Consider the following 17,284-nt stretch of genomic DNA (forward strand, 5'->3'; position numbering starts at 1 on the left):
AAAGGACTTTCTAAATTAAAATGATAGTAGGTGATTTTTTTAAAATTGCTTCAAAATGAAAATTAAAGCATTTTATTTTGAAAATATCAAAACAGAAGGTTTTGGCTTCATTTTTTTTCAGGTTAAAAAAATCTCAATGCATTTGACACAAATTAACAGATTATTTCAAACAACTAGAATGTACACTTTCTTTAGTCCAAATCCAAAGACATGCCCCATCCTTCCTAAATGCAAACTTGGCAAAAAATACTGAGACTCAATTTATTGGACATTCATATTTATGAAGCTGCGTGAATAAGACAATTCATTCTGTAATGAGTATATAGACTAAGTCAATAATGCACAAGAGCCAAACTGGGTCAGCTCTTGAGAGGCTGATGAAAACCAAATCTATCTTTCTGTTTCTGTCACTTTCTAAATTTGAACACAAAAGAAAAATGTCAAGATGCCCACTATATCACTGCTGCTTACAAGACACCTTTTCCATATTTTGCATGCTTGGTTCCAGCTTTTAGCAGAAAGCACATTATAGTAGTAGGAAATCTCCAGAAATGAAATATTTTGAATAAAAACTCCTTTGGCCCTTTTGCATAGTTTGAATAATGGACAGATTAAGAATTCCAAAGAAACATGTCATCTAGTAAACTGGACTCTAGTATGAAACTAGTAACTCTTGAACTCTCATCATGGTTCTGACACTGATGTAAAATGTGGCATAGGGCAAGCGACTTCTGCTTTCATTATCTGAATGCATCACTAGATAAATTGAGAATACAAAGATTTCCTAGTTTCTTTTAGCATTCAAATTACAGATGCAAATTTATAAAGGTGTAGCCAATGGCCATGTTAAGCTCTCTTTAAAAATGGAGTCCTAAATACAACATTTTGAAATATTTCAACACTATGCAAATGTTAAATAATAGAATAAAGAATCCTCTACAATCTAAAATCTGATCAAAATTGACTGAGTGGGTCAAGAGTCTACTGAACACTTACATATGTGCTGAATATTTCTCTCATAGATAAAAATAAAAAATGACCCCAAAGGGCATGTCCCAAAGAGTACACATATGCAGGGGCATGCATTTTCTGCAGGACAAATTACAGCTATTTGTCCATAGGCATGCCCCTGCATCCACTCCCCAGCACGCAGTAAAGTGACCTGGGTTGGGTAGAGGCACCTATGCTGGCCCCAGTCTTACCTGGAGTTATGGAGCTCCTGCGGCAGCAGCAGTGCCAAGCTGGTCACTCAAAGCCTGGCCAGCAGCCAGAGAGTGGCTGTGGCTCGCCAGACTCTGCTTCTGATGGCTTATACTGCTGCTGCATGCACCATGGTTTTTTTTAGTAGTGGGGGTTTTTTTATACCAGTGTTAAAAAAATCTTCCATGCTGCAAATTAGCAGTGCAGCAAACAGGTGCATGTGTACCGCATGCACCTTGCAGCACTTCACATGGGTTTGAAACGCCACAGACCATACATGCATGCTTATAGGGATGCACTCAAAGTCTTCATTTGTTCATATGGCTTCACATCTAGAATGAGAATTAACCAATGATTTTTTGGGCGGAGGTAGGGTAGTAGATGATGCATATGAAATAAAGACCAATTCAAGGTCAGCTACTACATAGCTATCTCTGCAATTGGCTTTAGTTACCTTTTTACATAAAAAAAAATTATCTTGACAGTTCCTAGCGTTTCCCTAGTACATCAAATATTTAAATAGCACAGCTCAAGAGAAGGGTTTTTTTACAATTAGCTACTACGTACTCTATGACTCGACTATCTATTGTTCCATGACTGGACTTGAAGGGTTTTTTGTTTTTTTAATCTAGCAAAAAACATGGCTCAGGAAACAAAGTGGAGACCACCACTTCTTGGTATATTAGAAATATCCCAGTAAGAAAAACCCTATTTAACATAAGTAGGTGTGTCTACACATTCATTAATGTGCCATAATTCTGGTGTATTAAGTTAGTATTTGTAATGACAGGTACTAACTTAATGCACTGTATTTGGCACTACTGCACATTACTACTGATGAATGCTTTTTTAGTGATGCTACTGAGCATTAGACTAAACATACTGCATATTAACACATTAGGATGGGCTTTGCCCACTATGCTAATATGCAGTAGATTTAGTTTAACGTGTTCAAAGCGTTTCGTGTAGATGTGCCCACAGAACAGCAGTGTGTCGTTTTCCACAGCAGAGTGACAACATGAAGCTATTATGGAAATCTAACCAGAGGTATGACTGATATGCATGAAGTTATGTGGTTTTTCATAAGTATTTTGTGGTTGAGCTCTCATCCAGGAAATGGAAGTCTCCCAGGAAGTGGAAGACTTCAGTTCAGTTCTCTCTGAAGAAATTCATGCTCACTATCCCCATACCTCAGAGGAGTACCCTATAAGCTACTCAGAGTAAGAGTTTCCTGTTGAAACCATCTCACCATGTAGAGCAGAATTCAATTGTCATTAGTTACAGAGAGGGAACAAGAATAAGTTTGGTTCAGTAGCCTAGCAATAGAGAAGCAGAAGTCCTTAGTTTCACTCCTTGCTTTCAGTTTAATCATTTTTCATTGACAGGATATAAACACTGTACTCAGCCTGTCCTTGGAGAGGTCACTTTCCTAAAAATAAAAATGAAATAAACAATGCTGATCAGCTGTAATTCTACATAACACCGTAACAATCTGGGCCAAATGAACTTGCTAGAGGAGAGCATCATTTTGAGTCCTATTTGTAATTTAGTACTTTAACATACAGATAGAAAATTATAATTAATTTAAAAGAATAAGTTATTAAGACACTGAAGTGTCTTCATTAGGTTAACGATCATCAGAATTCTTAACAACAAATTTAACTGGGTCATATTGCAACTGTGTCATTTTCTATTCCTGAATTCAGTCCAAATGAGTTTGTTTCTGTTTGAGTTACTTTGTAGTATATAATATGCAGGACAGACAATAATCATTGCATGTGACTATTAATAATAGCCATGGTCACACAACATATTTACTCTGGAGTAATTTGACTTTACTCAGGGATAGAACTTGAGTAGACATAAGAGCTGCTTCTATATGAGACACTGATGGCACAGTCATTACTGAGCAGTCATTTAGTGTTTGTTTATTCAAGTACTAAATGACCGTGCAGTAACTGGAGTTACTGCACAGTAGCTGACTGTACAGTAGTTCAAGACTACTGCGTAGTAGCATTGTGTCACGCTTTCTGCCCCGTAACGCTACTGCACAGTAGGCATGGGCTACTGTGCAGTCAGCATCTCATGTAAACATGGCCATTATGTGCAGGCCAATGCCAGAGTATGTCATTCCTCTCCAAAGTAAAGCACCCTTCACAAAATGATTATGTCAGTTACACCAGCATATAAATAATGTGTTCACTTCTGTAGTCAGCTTGATCCCAGGGCAGTCTTTCATTCAATGGAAATTAAGTCCCTTGCTGTGTAATGGCCAGGTGCTGTAATAGTGCCTTCTGCAGGTATCTAGCTTGGAAGAGTTTGTTGTACATTTGTTCCTTACTACAAAGTAGATTCACTATAGACCAAAAATTACTCCATAGTAGCCGTGTTGTGTGTCCACACCCTTTGTACAAATTATGGTCAGAGTTTGCCCTCAGCTATTCTATGCATCCCCACGTAACACAATGGTGTTTCACTAGTGTTCTCTAGGGCTTTGAAAAGCTTCAGTCCCTGATTCGATTGAGTGGAGATTCAGCCCGATTCGGTTGCTGAATCTCTGAATCTGAATTGAATCAGAGGACCCTTTAATCTCTCCAAATCGAATCAGAACCCTCTGAATCGCTTTGGAGAGATTCAGACAGACACAGCTTTAAATGTATTTTCTACATATCTCTAGGTACCAGGTGGCTCATGAATGCTGTGATGCTGGGGCTCACAGAGTGTCCCACAGAAGTGCAGGGGGTCCTCAGCACGCTCGACAGCAGACCTGGAAGTGGACTAGAAGCACTTCTGATCCACTTCCAGGTCCACTGGGGAGCACGCAGGGCTCCCCCTGTCTCCCCCTGGCTCGGCAACTGGTGCCTCCTGGGTCTGGGGGGGCACCTGGGGTCTCCCCACAGCCAATTGCAGAGCTGGGGGAATGTGAGGGCCCCCCCCACACACACACACTCCCTGGTGGACCCAGGAAGTCCTTCTCTACTTCTGGTCCACTTCTGGGTTTGCTGCTGAGCACATGGAGGAGCCCCTTGTACTCCTGTGGGACAGTCCATGCGCCCCACCATCGCAGTGTTCACAAGCCGCACTGGTACCTCAAGGTATGTAGAAAAAACATTTAAAGCTGTGTCCAAATTGCTGATTCTCTGAATCAGCATCAAATTTTCAGATTTGGATTTGGCCAAATCAAATCAGGGACAGCGATCCAAATCAATTAATTGAATCAATGTCCCTGATTCAGGCTGAATCTGAATCCAAAACAAATAGGACCCACTTCGCACACCCCTAGTGTTCTGTCATATGTGAATATAGGCGGATATCTGAATCTCTAACTTGCAATTTTTTCTGCCTACTTTTTAAATACAAAGTCTTCATATCACATGAATGTATGCTACTCACCTCAAAGACACAAAGTGGGTGTCTAACTACCACTGAAACTTGGTGGTACTAATGATCTAAATCTCCTTTGGGTGTTTGGAAATTTTCTACGAGGGAAAAAACGTATATCGGTATTAGGTTTGTAGAAGGTTTTTCAATGGAACTGTCTCCACAATCCAGTCGTCTGCAGAGGGACTTTCAGCGATATTCACAGGGTCAAAGGTCCAAAGATGAGGAGTATGCAAGCAGAGAGGAAGCTGAAGTGTAAAGCCTGAACTAGGGATGCATGCTCCAAAAAAATCTAAAAACATTTTTTATAAGGAGACACTGGGTGCATCTACACATGCAGTTTATTGTGGAGTAGACAAATTAGCTTTGCAGTAAAGCACCACTGTCAACACATGCACTGGTATTAGGGCACAGTAAATGAATTAACTTCACTGTAAAATAGTTCTATCCCTGACAGAGTTATTAACTGTGGTGAAATATGTGTAAATGTTGATCTGGGTGTAAATCGCACCTAGTCAGCCCAGGCAGCAGGGGCCCAAACTCCTGCCTGCCACCTAGCCACACAGCTCTGTACATTTGGTATGCTCGTACCCCAGCCAGCCCCTCTGGTGCCCTGTGCCACCACCCAGACCCCGGGGCTGACTCCTTGAGCCTGCTGCCAGTCTGAACCTGCTCCACCCTGGCTCAAAGTGCTGGAGTCCCAGGCACATGTGTAGACGCTGCACCCAGGAGCAGTTAACTTCATCATGAGCTGCCCTGGAGTTTATTGTGTCACTTTAATTTCTTGTGCAGATGCACCCACTAGTCTTGAGATCAACAGGGATTATGGAAATCTATGGCAATGAGGCCCAAATAAAGCTACAGATGTTAGATCCAAATTAGATCCAAATATAAAAGGACCTGTGGTGATTAAAAAGCATTGGGCATGGGTGTGAACAGACCTGGTATTGTATAAATCTCATAAGACATAGGTCTTGGAGATGAAAAAGTTAAATCTAAGTATATTTATTTCTCAGTCATCCTCCTGCAACAATATAATTATATAACAACCATCTTGTTCAGAGTGATTCTCTCAGTGATCCAGCACAATATATTCCATTTTGTTATTATGAAAGAACTATTGGAAAGCAAGAAAGAGAACAAAGCACTATTCCACTTTGCAGTTCTTATCATTTTAATATCATACGCAGCATCTCTTGGATATGTATATACCTTTACTTAAGGTCAACCTTAAGGCCCTCCTTGAGCCCAACTGCTAACCCTTCTATCCACTAACTCTCCAGGTCTGACCCATGGGCTAGGGACAGAAGTTACACATAAACTGGTTTAAGTGGCTGGAAACTGGTTTAAACCTGTAAAAGAACAGAAGTTTATTGCACATAACCTGCTTTCAAAATGACCAAAACCAGTTTAAGATATACAATGTTGGATGCAGTATCAGACTTAACTGATTTAGATCAGACTGGTTTATGGAACTTGTCCCAGATCCCTTCCTGGTTCAAGCTAACTCTCAGTCCCCCAGCATCCCAGCGATGCATTGCAGCCCTAGGCTATGCTGCCTGCTCCAGCAGAGCATGGAGTGCCTTGCCCCTCTGCTCCTTAGCCTGCTTCCTGCCTGTGTCTGTCAGCCCATAGGGACAGGGGGGCAGGGGAACAGACCCCCAGTTCCCACCTCCCACAGCCAAGGTCTACACAGCACATGGGGGAGGGAAAGCCCCTGTGGTGCAGGCTTTTCAGACCCTGGCAGCCCTCTCCCCTCTTGCCTCCCCCTTCCCAGGTGCTAATTGCTTCAGTGGCTACCACAGAAGGGAGGGAGAAGTCCTCCTGGCTGGGTGACTGCCCATGAAGCCCAGCCTGGGGCACCTGGGAGGCCCTGCCTTGGCTGGCTTCCCCCACCTCAGCCCAGGGTCCCCCAGCCCGGGGCAGACCCAGGGAGCGGAGAGAATTCTTCCCCTTCCAAACCTTCCCTTACACCCTTCCCTCAGCCCCTGTGCATGTCAGGCCACTTCATGGAGTGGAGGAAATTCTTCTCCACAGCCAGCTTCGCTTTAGCTGCTGTGAGTCTGGGGCAAAACTAATGCAGGAGAGCAGAGGAATTTCCCTCTGCTCCTTGGGCTATCCCTGAGACTCCAGCAGCTAAACCAAGGGGGGGGGGGAACGGGGGGGGGGAATTCTCCTCAGCTGCCGGGGCTGGGAAGGACCCTGGGCAGATGTAGGGGGAAGCCCCACAAGGCAGGGGCTCCCTGGTGCCCCCATCTTGGACTGCAGGAGCAGCTGCCTGGCTGGGAGGACTTCTCCCTCACTCCTGTAGCTGCAGCAATCAGCTGATGGGAAGGGGGGCGATTTCCCAGGACTGCCTGGGCTGAAGAACTCAGGCTGGGGGAAACCTCCTGACAGGGAGGCTCCCCAAGGTGGGCCAGCACCTGGACAGGTTCAACCTATGCAACTTAGAGGAAGCTGCCTAGTTTGAATCAATTCAGTCTCAGGCTTTTTGGCTGTCTGTACTTAGCCTTAGAGGTAGTCTAGCCCTCCTTTGGAAGGTCTGCTAAACCTCTAGGTATATGGTTCAGCTATACCTCCACTTGTCTCCTAGCCTGCTGCTTTCTGCAGTATACTGGGAACCTACCTACTCCTGGGAGACCTGAACAGAGCACAAGGAGTCCAGCAGGTGCAATCACACTGTTCCTTGCAAGTTCCAGCCCTTTCTGTTTCCCTTGTCTCTGAGCACGGAGCTTCACTGGGTGGTTTCCCATGGTTCCTTAGATGCCTTTGAGGGCAGCTGGTGCTAGCTGGAGTTCTCTGCTCTGTGGCTTCCTCTGGCACCCTGGTTATTAACCTGTAGCTTGCACTCTTTTTCCCCATTTTGTCATTTGTTGTCCCAAGAAATCAGTTGTGCACCTGGTAGTTTCACTCTAGCTACTGATGGGGAGCTTGTAGTTCATGATGGGTCTAGGCCTGCTGTCACAGCACAACTAATAGGTCTATCTCTACTGCCCATAAATTTTTAAGTACAGACAAACCAGGAAGACAAGGCTAATTCTTAGAAAGGTTCAGTATAATCAACCCAACCTGGAAAGCTTTTGTGAAGGTCAAAAGGTAACGTATAGAAAAAGAAGGGAGGTTCCTGTGCCCTTAGGTTCGTTGAAGGTGACTTCAAGGTCGATTCTAAACCTCTCTAAAGACATACTCCGTGTTAATTAGAAGCCTAAGCCTGCCATCCTTATTAACACTTCCTATACCTTAGTTTGCAAGTAGAACTACTGCAATCAATAAGAATCTTTGTGATTTAAGTTGCTCTTTAGTATGAATAAAGTGGCAGAGTTAGGGCTTTGATATTCAGTGTTATGAGTATTTGCAACCTTATTTTCTTCTCAGCTCAAAAGCAGAGCAGAGTTACAGAACCTTGTCCAGGTAATCCATAGGAAATTGTAAGTAAAAGGCCTTCATTTATTTCCATGGAGTAGTTCTCACATTGCTTATAACTTGTTTGTTACATGAACATGTGCTGCCACCTCTAGGCAACCCCATAAAATGCTTCTTTGCTCTTTCAGCTTCTAAAATATAACCACTTCTTTCTAGGAGTCTCATTGCTATCATGCAGTCCCACTGTGTTCATGCTAAGGGATTAAAAGTGTAATACTACATTAAATTAAACAAGCAATGATAGAAACATAATTTTCCTATTTTGATTAAGGATCATTTATTGTTAACATGCCACTGCTTGTGAACATGGTATCACTATGCACAGTATGCCTTCATACTCCCTTCAAATTTGGCGTAAGAAAAACACAGTACTTAATTTTATTCCTCATATGTTTTTTCTTCTTGAATATCATCTCAAAAGATTTGAGGAACAAGGTTTAGAAGAAATAGTTTACCTGCTGTAGATGTGATGATTTAATTTAGTGTGGGTAAAAAACAGGATGATTTGCAGTAGAACATCAGCTCAGGAGCTGATCCCCCCCATGTAGGTCTGAATATCATCGCATTGACACTGAGAGCCTCGGATTGACTGCAAGCCTTGAAGACTGAAAACCTACGCTCCCGGGTATTTTAGAGGGGAAAAAATAGTAGCATAGGTTGTCTCTAGGTAGGATTGGTGTGGAAATGCTGTGGAAAACTTTGCATGATCATCCAGAGAAAGAGAGTTTTAATATGCCTACTGGCACTGGTTTACTGCCATCTTTCAACATATGGCTCTTGAAAACTGCAAAGGCTATTGATAACTTGACAAAAGTACTATGCTTTGGCCCCTTCGCAGCTAGAGAAAAAAAATGAAGGCTGTTATAATTGGTTTGAAATGTTCCTACTATAATCTCCCTTTTGCCCCATTTTTTTAAAAGGTGAAGAGGGAAATCACATTTAAAATTTCTTTTAATTCATACACCCAAATGGTGGCCAGTTTTCAGTTTTTAATCTTCACTTTAACAAAGAGCAGTTGGGCAGCTATCGATGGTGAAACACAGCAGTCAACTACCTTGTAAATTAGAAGCTGCGGTAGTAAAAATGGATTTGTATATCACCAGGAGTAGAGAGAGTGTCTGCCTTGTAAATTTAATTAAACAGCAGGTGCAAAATCAGGTCATATGGCTTTGATGTGCCCCATGTGAGGATGACAACTAGACAATGATTCTAATATGAAGAAATTTGCATACATTTGCATTGGATGGCATGGCACACTGTAGCTCTCACCTACTTTTTGTGTTTCATTTCTGGGAAGTTGAAGATTTGAATGAACGGTGTCTATTTAGTTTCTGCAACTAAACACAAGAAACGCTTTCATTCTGTCATAGGAGGGAACATATGGGTTACGATTCCTTTATGTACCATTTTAAAGAGAATGCTTACATGATAATCAAACATTTGAAAATGCAGCTGAGATGGTTGTAATGACAGGAGAAGCAAAACTGGGGGAGGGGAGCCACCTCTGCGTTTTAATCTTTCCTTGATGAGCGTTTGTTTACTGGAGCATTAATGCAAATCTACATTCTGGTCTTTGTCCAGGGGGTGTCACAAACAATTCTCTTTGCTTTAGTAGTTAATATTGTAAACAATGAAATTATGTAGGTTGGAAATGTTTTCAGACCTGGCAATTAGTATCTCATATAAAGTATTTGTTAGAAAGGAATGTATTTTATTACTCTCCCAGACGAAGTTAATAATATAAATGGTTATTTGTTATCTATCAGTATTCAAATAGTTTATTAGAAGCATTACTTGTGCAGACCCCAAGATTTCTTCCTTAGGTCTTTTAAAAAATGTAAAAAATTGCTCTCATATATGATATATATTTCTGTATGAAATTCTGAATTTCAGCCCTGCCTACTTTACTGATTTTGCAGTGAAAATATGCAGAGAATCTGGGGCCTTTTAAAACATGACTTGAAGGGCAAAAGCAGTCCCTGACAAGGAGAAAGGGAATTAGACAAAGGCTGATCCTGCCCATTAGGTATTTGAAATCTAGCCTGGATCAGCAAATTCCAAAACCTACCATTTGATGGCCGTTTCAGGAATCTACAAACATGAGTGTACATATGAAATGAGTTGGTTACCTCAAGTAAAGACCCTAGTAACCCTTAAACAAAGGTTGATCCACATGAAAAGGTAAGAAAGGCAGAGAAGCTTGTATTGCTGGTCATATTTTGTTTTGTTCTCTGTATAACCAGAGGACCTCCATCTCTGGAATCTAGCCCCTACTTAAGCAATGTAGCAGGGTTGCTATCCTTAGCAAAGAAGGAAGAACAGGAAGACTCCAACTATAGGACATTTTACTCTTTTTACATCATCTCATCTGATGTAAACTGGCATAGCCCCACAGAAGCCACTGTTGCTATGTCCCTTTTGTACCAGCCAAGAGTCTAGCCCTGGTATTTCGAATGCCTCAACTTATTTATATCAACCAAGCTCTCAAAGAGATTTTTAGCCTGAAGTATATGACTATTAGAAAAAACAAAACAAAACTTGGTATTGCCCTTCACAATCTAAGCTCACCAAATGTGTGTACAGATCAGCACTTAGATCAACCTAATGGTAGTTAGGTTGGTCTAAATGTAATGTCTATACGTACCTTATGGTTCAAGTCCCTGGTTTGAATCATGACCAAGAGCTTGAAACTTGATCTTGCTCAACCTTAAGTGAGTGCCTTACTCTCCGGACTACTGGTTCTTCTGAGATTAAACTCTTTCTCATTTTGTCCAAAATGACATTCTTGTTAAAGCAGGCATTATGTTGAAAAGCTTTGGTTTGGATTAATTGAACTGTCTAAAAATGGCCTGTTAGAAAGTGCTCTATCCGGTCTAATACTAAGCCCACTTGCTTAACCACAAAATCATGCTTTAACTCCACCTGCCTACACAGTGGGTGTGTCTACATGTTCATTAATGTGCTGTGGTTACTGCACATTCAGTAATAACAGATGCTAACTGAATGTACAGTGACTGGCGCTACTGTGCAGTAGTGCCAGCACACTTTTTTTGTGACGCTAATGCACAGTAGACTAGTTCTACTGTACATTAGCACATTAGTACAGCTTTTGCCATGATGCACTAGTGTGCAGTATAATTAGTCTACTGTGCTTTAGTGTGTCATGCAGCTGTACTCCCTATGTGTATTTTGCAAAGCTATTCATGGGAACGTACCCTGATACTGGATTGGCCACTATGAAAATGCTGGCTTATTAGCTCAGGCTTAGGAAACCAATTACCACCAACTTATCAATCCAATGGGATTGTGCAGGCTGCTCTTTTCAAATACCCAAATATAATTTTTATAAACTGAAAGAGGTGTTTCACTGTGCTGCTAGAGTATGACACCTGTGCTTGCTGTCTTTTCCATTTCTTATATAGCAAACATGTAAATACTTTATTAAAATAAAAAAAAGTTAAAGCTGTTCCCTACTGATTGATTTTTCAAAAGCTCCCTAGACTGATTCGGCTACAGATGTTTGCAAAATGATTGGATGTAAAGTGGGCTTAATTCATAAAAGCAATAAAATGTTGCTTATTGACTGAACAGATGAACTAGCTAAGGGAACATAATTTGGAGTGTTCTTATTGTAAATGCTTTGAAGGAATGTAATGATAATACAGAAAAGAGCCTTATTAGATATGGCAAATATATTTGTCTGCAGAATGCTTTGGAAGATTTGAAATACTAAGAAAAATAATTTTTGAATTTGATGTTGTGGAATTGTACACTGGAGTAAACTTGTGACTTCTGAAAGCACCTAATTTTATTCGGTTATTGCAAACTTGTAATAAAAATATTTAAAGCAATTTCAAAGGAAAGAACTAAAAACAAAATACTAAAGACCAGATCCTAGTTGGAGTTTAAGGGCCATATTATACTTAATGGTATAACGGAAAAGACCCTCATTTCTGAATTTTGCTCCCAGTGTTATTTATGCTATTGAGAAGGGGTGTGCATTGAAAAGGGGTGCGCCCTCCTCACTGGGCTACAGTCAGGGTCCATTTTGCATGCTCCTTTCTATACTCAACGTAGCAGCATTAAAAATGGACTCACCTAAAGAAACAGGAAGGGCTGCCCTGCAGAGGGACAGAGTGCAAAGAGACAAGGGTTTGTCCCAGTAGGATGAGCGAAGCTGTTTTGGAGGTAGCCCTCTTGGAAGTGGGAGGGATGATGCAATCCCAGCAGGGTTTGAATAAGAGACATTAACAAAAGCCCAGGAAGAACCCTGGTCTGGGATTGGCTGAGAGGCTTGGTTAAAAGAGGGGAGCAGTTTTCCCAGGGGGTAGAACAAAGAAGAGAGAGATGGGGTGAGAGACAGGCTGGAGACCAGGGAAAGGATCTCCCCACGCAACCTCCCTGAGAGCCCCTGGGAGAGCCCTGCAGAAGTAACAGCAGAGGCTGCATGGAGAGTGCTGAACTGTGTCTGTTCTCCCTCCTTTCCCCTCTGAGCCCTGCCGGGCAGAACAAGAGAGGAGCTGCCTTGTGAGGAGACTCCCAGCCTGGAAAGACCCTCCCTCCCACAAGTGCCTGTGAGCACAGCAGGGGAGGAGCGGGCTCAGGTGCTGGAGGAAGCCCTGGGATAGAGGCGCAGGGACTGCTCTGGCCACCAGGAACCCCAGGGCAGGCAGGGCCCAAGGAGGGGCTGCGACAGGGGAAACTGTTACAACCAGCAGCCCAGACACTGCTCCCTGCTGAGCCAGGGAAGGGGTCTGGGTAGGAATAAGCTTTCTTACAGGGACCGCGGGGAAAGAGCCACTGCCTGCTGCACTGAGACCCCTGGAGCTCATGCGAGGGACAGCAACACCTGAGACAGCCCACAGATCCTGTGCAGAGACACAGACACAGTCCTGCTCCCTGAGACACCCAGCCGGGGCAGTGTACACAGGGTCCTCAGTACATACTGTACAAGTTATAGACTGTGTAAATAAGCTCTTGCTGGTTTATTAGTTGGAGTATCAATATATATGCATCCTTATTTATCGTGGGTAATGTGGGCACCTTCCCCTACTGTAATGTGTATCCAAGCCACCAGCACCAGGTCATTTATTCTATTGCATTGGTTATATGTTACCTTGTAAATAATTAAATCCTGTAAAGAGTTTTATAATGGTCTGCAAGGTTGTTTGATTGTAAGAGGAGGCTCTCCGCTTGGGGACCCTGCAGCAGCTACCCAGGGAGCTGGGTGGGGCCACTGACTACCAGGCATCCCAGGGTCCCATTATTCAGGTGAAAGCATGGGTAGTGTCGTGCCCAGGGTTACACCAATAACTCCTACTTTCTTTCCATGCAATGGACTATTTTTCAGTGGCATGGATGGAGAATGCCCTCAGCTCTGCCTAGCCCAAAGCCTGGTAGTTAAGGCACTTTCCTGAAAAATGGGACATATGTGTGTCACAAACCTATGATGCTTGAAGGGTTTGTGGGATGTCGTGAATATTGTCTTGAGTTCGTTTACTGATAAGGCATGCATTGTCCTTATGTATAGCTATTGTCAGGCTGCATCCAGTCTTAAAATCCTGATGGTTATATGAATTGTTTTTTGAGATCACAGCTTTGCCCCGGCTCTGGAGCAGGCTGCCCCCATTGCAAGTTCCCAGTGGCTGGTCTCCATGGCAACCCCAGGCTTGAGCTTTCCCACACAGCTGGGGCTGGGGGCTCCATGAAGCCCAGCCCCAGCCATGCATGGGGTGGCTGGGAAATGGAGTCCACTTTGCCCATCCCAGACTTTGACCATCCCTGGTCTAGAAGGTGCAAATCTACCCTACCTTCTGATGACAAGTAATCACTGACAATCTGCATCCAACATGGGAATGCTAAATAGTCAGGCCCTTCCAGACTTCGTAGATAGATTTACATTTTAAAAGAAGGAACATGTAAGAGTATCACCTGGTTATTCATGCTATTCAGTGGAAGGACATTTCTCAGTGGAGAAATTAAGTGAGAGACAATATTAGTAGGATATTAGATCTTCATGTCTGAAAAGATGCAAAGATTCTTTTAGTCTTAATTAAATCATAGTATCCTAGAGAAGTAAGGCTGAGATCTCCAGAGATCATCTATTCCAATCCCTGTCTGAGACAGGACCATCATTATCCAAACTATCGCATACAAACCATAATCTAAACTGTACGTAAGACTACCATCAACCCTGGCACAACATAAACCTAACATCCTAACTTGCCACAGGTAAAGTGGGGGAAACACAGCAGCCAATTTCCTGTTTCTATAAAATGTTATCAATATACATTCAAGAGATCCCCTGTAGAGGGCCATACCCCCCACTATGGAGGAAGGCAACCAACCCCTCCCACCCCGTCCCCCATACCAATCTGACCATGGGGTAAAATTCCATCCTGACCCCAGACATGGCGATCGGTCTGACCCTGAGTGGAGGGAGATGGGAAAGTCTTTCTCTTAAATACAACTTCAGGGAGTCAGGAAGTTATATGTATAGCATGGGCTCCCCAGGCATTCAGTGGATCATGTATATAAATTGTGAGGTAAGAAAACGTTCCTAATCTTTGCCTTGAGACCAAAGACTTTTTTCCCAGCCACAGGGAAACACTGGAGTCCCCAGCTACTGGGCTGAATAGAAAACGCATTCTTGGTTTTAAGATGGAAGATGAGAACAGGTTATTGTTCTGATATTTCCTTTTGTTTGTTTGTTCTTATATCTTGTAGCTCAACATATGGTTACTGATTTCTTATGTTTGTTTTTGTTTTTACAATACATCTTTTTGTTATCTTTTACAACCCACATATTGTCAGTCACAACTGTGATTTAAGAGCATCTGACTGTACAGGCAAGCTTCTTTCCAGGAAATACAGGGAGGGGGCATTCATAGGTCAGGGAGATGACCTTTGAAGCATCTCAGTCTCTTCTCAGTGGTCAAGCAGCAGATGGAAGAAAGGGTTTTGGGGACAGAAGGGCACCTTGAAGGTGTAAGAACACCCCAAGTGTGTTTCTCAAAGGCACCTCAGGGTGCATCCAGGACAGATAGTATCAAAATGTCCCCAAACACCCAGGCTGGTATAGTTCTCAGATGCCTGTTTTAGTGCCCCAGCCAATAGGATGCTAGGCAAAAGGTGAATAGGTCACCCTCTGTAATCCATAACTGATATATGCAAGCATGCAGACACATTTATGTTGTGTGTCATGGGCACACTGGCATTATGGAAACCTCCTGGAATAGAGTCAAACAGAGTTGGCAGCCCTAAGTAATACTCCAGGTCAGGAGTATTATATAAAAGCTGGGCAAGGTATTTCCTGCAATTTCTTCTCGTGGCAACCAAGACTACTTAGGTACCAGGTACAAGAACAGAGAGAGGGCAGACTGTCTATCCTAGAAGGGCTCTCAGTTTTCAACCTCCACTCCTCTAAAAGTAGTACCCCAAATATTAATATACAGTGGCTGAGAAGTAGGAATGACAGTGGAGGTGAAAGAGGTTATGAGGCAGAAAGACAGACGAAAAGACAAGCTGGAGAGTTGGGACATAGGTGGGACATGGGGAGCAATGAGAAGAAGGTGCACAGAGCCTGGTTTCATCAGACCAGATTCTTTTCCAGAACCTGTTGCCATCTGGGCTGACCTGATTATTTCAGCATGCTAAGGCCATCTGGAATTCACAAGCTAGGCATCCCATGCTTAAGTCCCCTGAGGTACCTGATCTGGTATACTTGCTCTATGCACAGCATTAAGTTCTGCACAAAGCATAGAAGGCACAGACACTTCCACATAAAAATATGGTCAGTAGTGGTGCCCACGTTGCAGACATCAGCCTATGGTGAGAACAAAGGGCATTTTCTCCTCCAAGCTGTCTGGTCACCATACTAAGCAAACTGAAGTACAAGACAGGCACTGTCCCTGCTACCACATAAGAAAGAAGGAATGAGTAGTGCCAGGAGGTCCTAACAACAAATTTTGCCTACCTACAAAATACAGTATAGATGCATTTAAAGACATGCATTATTTACATGATCATTTGTTTTCATTATCAGTTTTGCAATTACTATCTCAGACATGGCACAGTTCTGCGCAGTTAGTGCAGGGCTGGGAATCCACAAGTCCTGAACTCTACACTTGGTTCTGCCACCAGTTTACTGTGTGGCATTGACCAAGTTGCTGTACTTTTCTGTCTCGATTGACCTGCCTAAAAATTGGGGTTGATAAATTTTACTCACCTCATTGTGAAGATTAAGTTACAGTATATGATGTTTCAAACATGTAAAGCACTTCATAAATGCTTAAATATTCATATTACAACTTATCTATTTAATCAGAACTACTGTATTCACAAAAAGCTAATATTTATGTGCCGCAATTTTAGACGCAATCTTTCAGAAGTAGCTTTTAATTTTGCATGTATACCTTTGACGTTTCAACAGTTTGTACTTGCATTAAGTTCCAAAGACAAGAGCATTTTTTTCAAATAATGAGAGCTTATTTTCAAAGCTCTTACACAAATTTACTACTATAGTTTTGAAACACTAATTGTGAACCATTTATTTTTAGCTCCTTCTTCCAGATGGGATGATAGACAGAAAGGTTAAGTAGCTTCCTGGAGGTCAGCTAACAAGTTGGTGAAAGAGCCAGGTTGAGAATCTGATTTACAGTTCTCCATTTAGGGCTCTCGTATGCTTGAATATGCACTTCAACTAAGGTAACAAAATGCTTACACCTCTCAGAGAGCAACTCAGAACAATTTCAAATTACACAAAAGAGTGATTCAGAAGCATATTTGCAAAGAAAAGCAGTTAACTTTTACTCATTAAGCACTGTTACTCATGAACACATATTACATGCTGTTCCAAAGTATTTGTTGAAATGTTGCAAATTCTGCAGTTTTCAAAAGTCCCATACTGGCTGCTCATATAAAACGTCATGCTAGAAGCACTCTGTGCACTAGTTGTTGCTGTCATTCTTAGATTGTCATTTTCCAACTCAGACAGTTTGATTTACTCAGTCAAGGAGTAGGCTGTGCAAAGCTTTGGTCCTTGATTCGATTCAGCGGAGATTCGGCCCGATTCGGTGGCCAAATCTCCAAATCTGGATTGAATCAGGAGACCCTTTAATCTCTCTGAATCGAATTGGAACCCTCTGAAACAATTCGGAAAAATTTGGAAAGATTCAGCAATCCGGACATAGACACAGCTTTAAATGTTTTTTCTTCATACCATAAAGTACCAGACGGTTAGTGAATGATGAGATGCTGGGGCAGATGAAGCATCCTACTG

The sequence above is a fragment of the Crocodylus siamensis genome, chromosome 1, assembly GCF_052110815.1.
Source record: "Crocodylus siamensis isolate JL-2025a chromosome 1, ASM5211081v1, whole genome shotgun sequence".
NCBI classification, from domain to species: domain Eukaryota; kingdom Metazoa; phylum Chordata; order Crocodylia; family Crocodylidae; genus Crocodylus; species Crocodylus siamensis.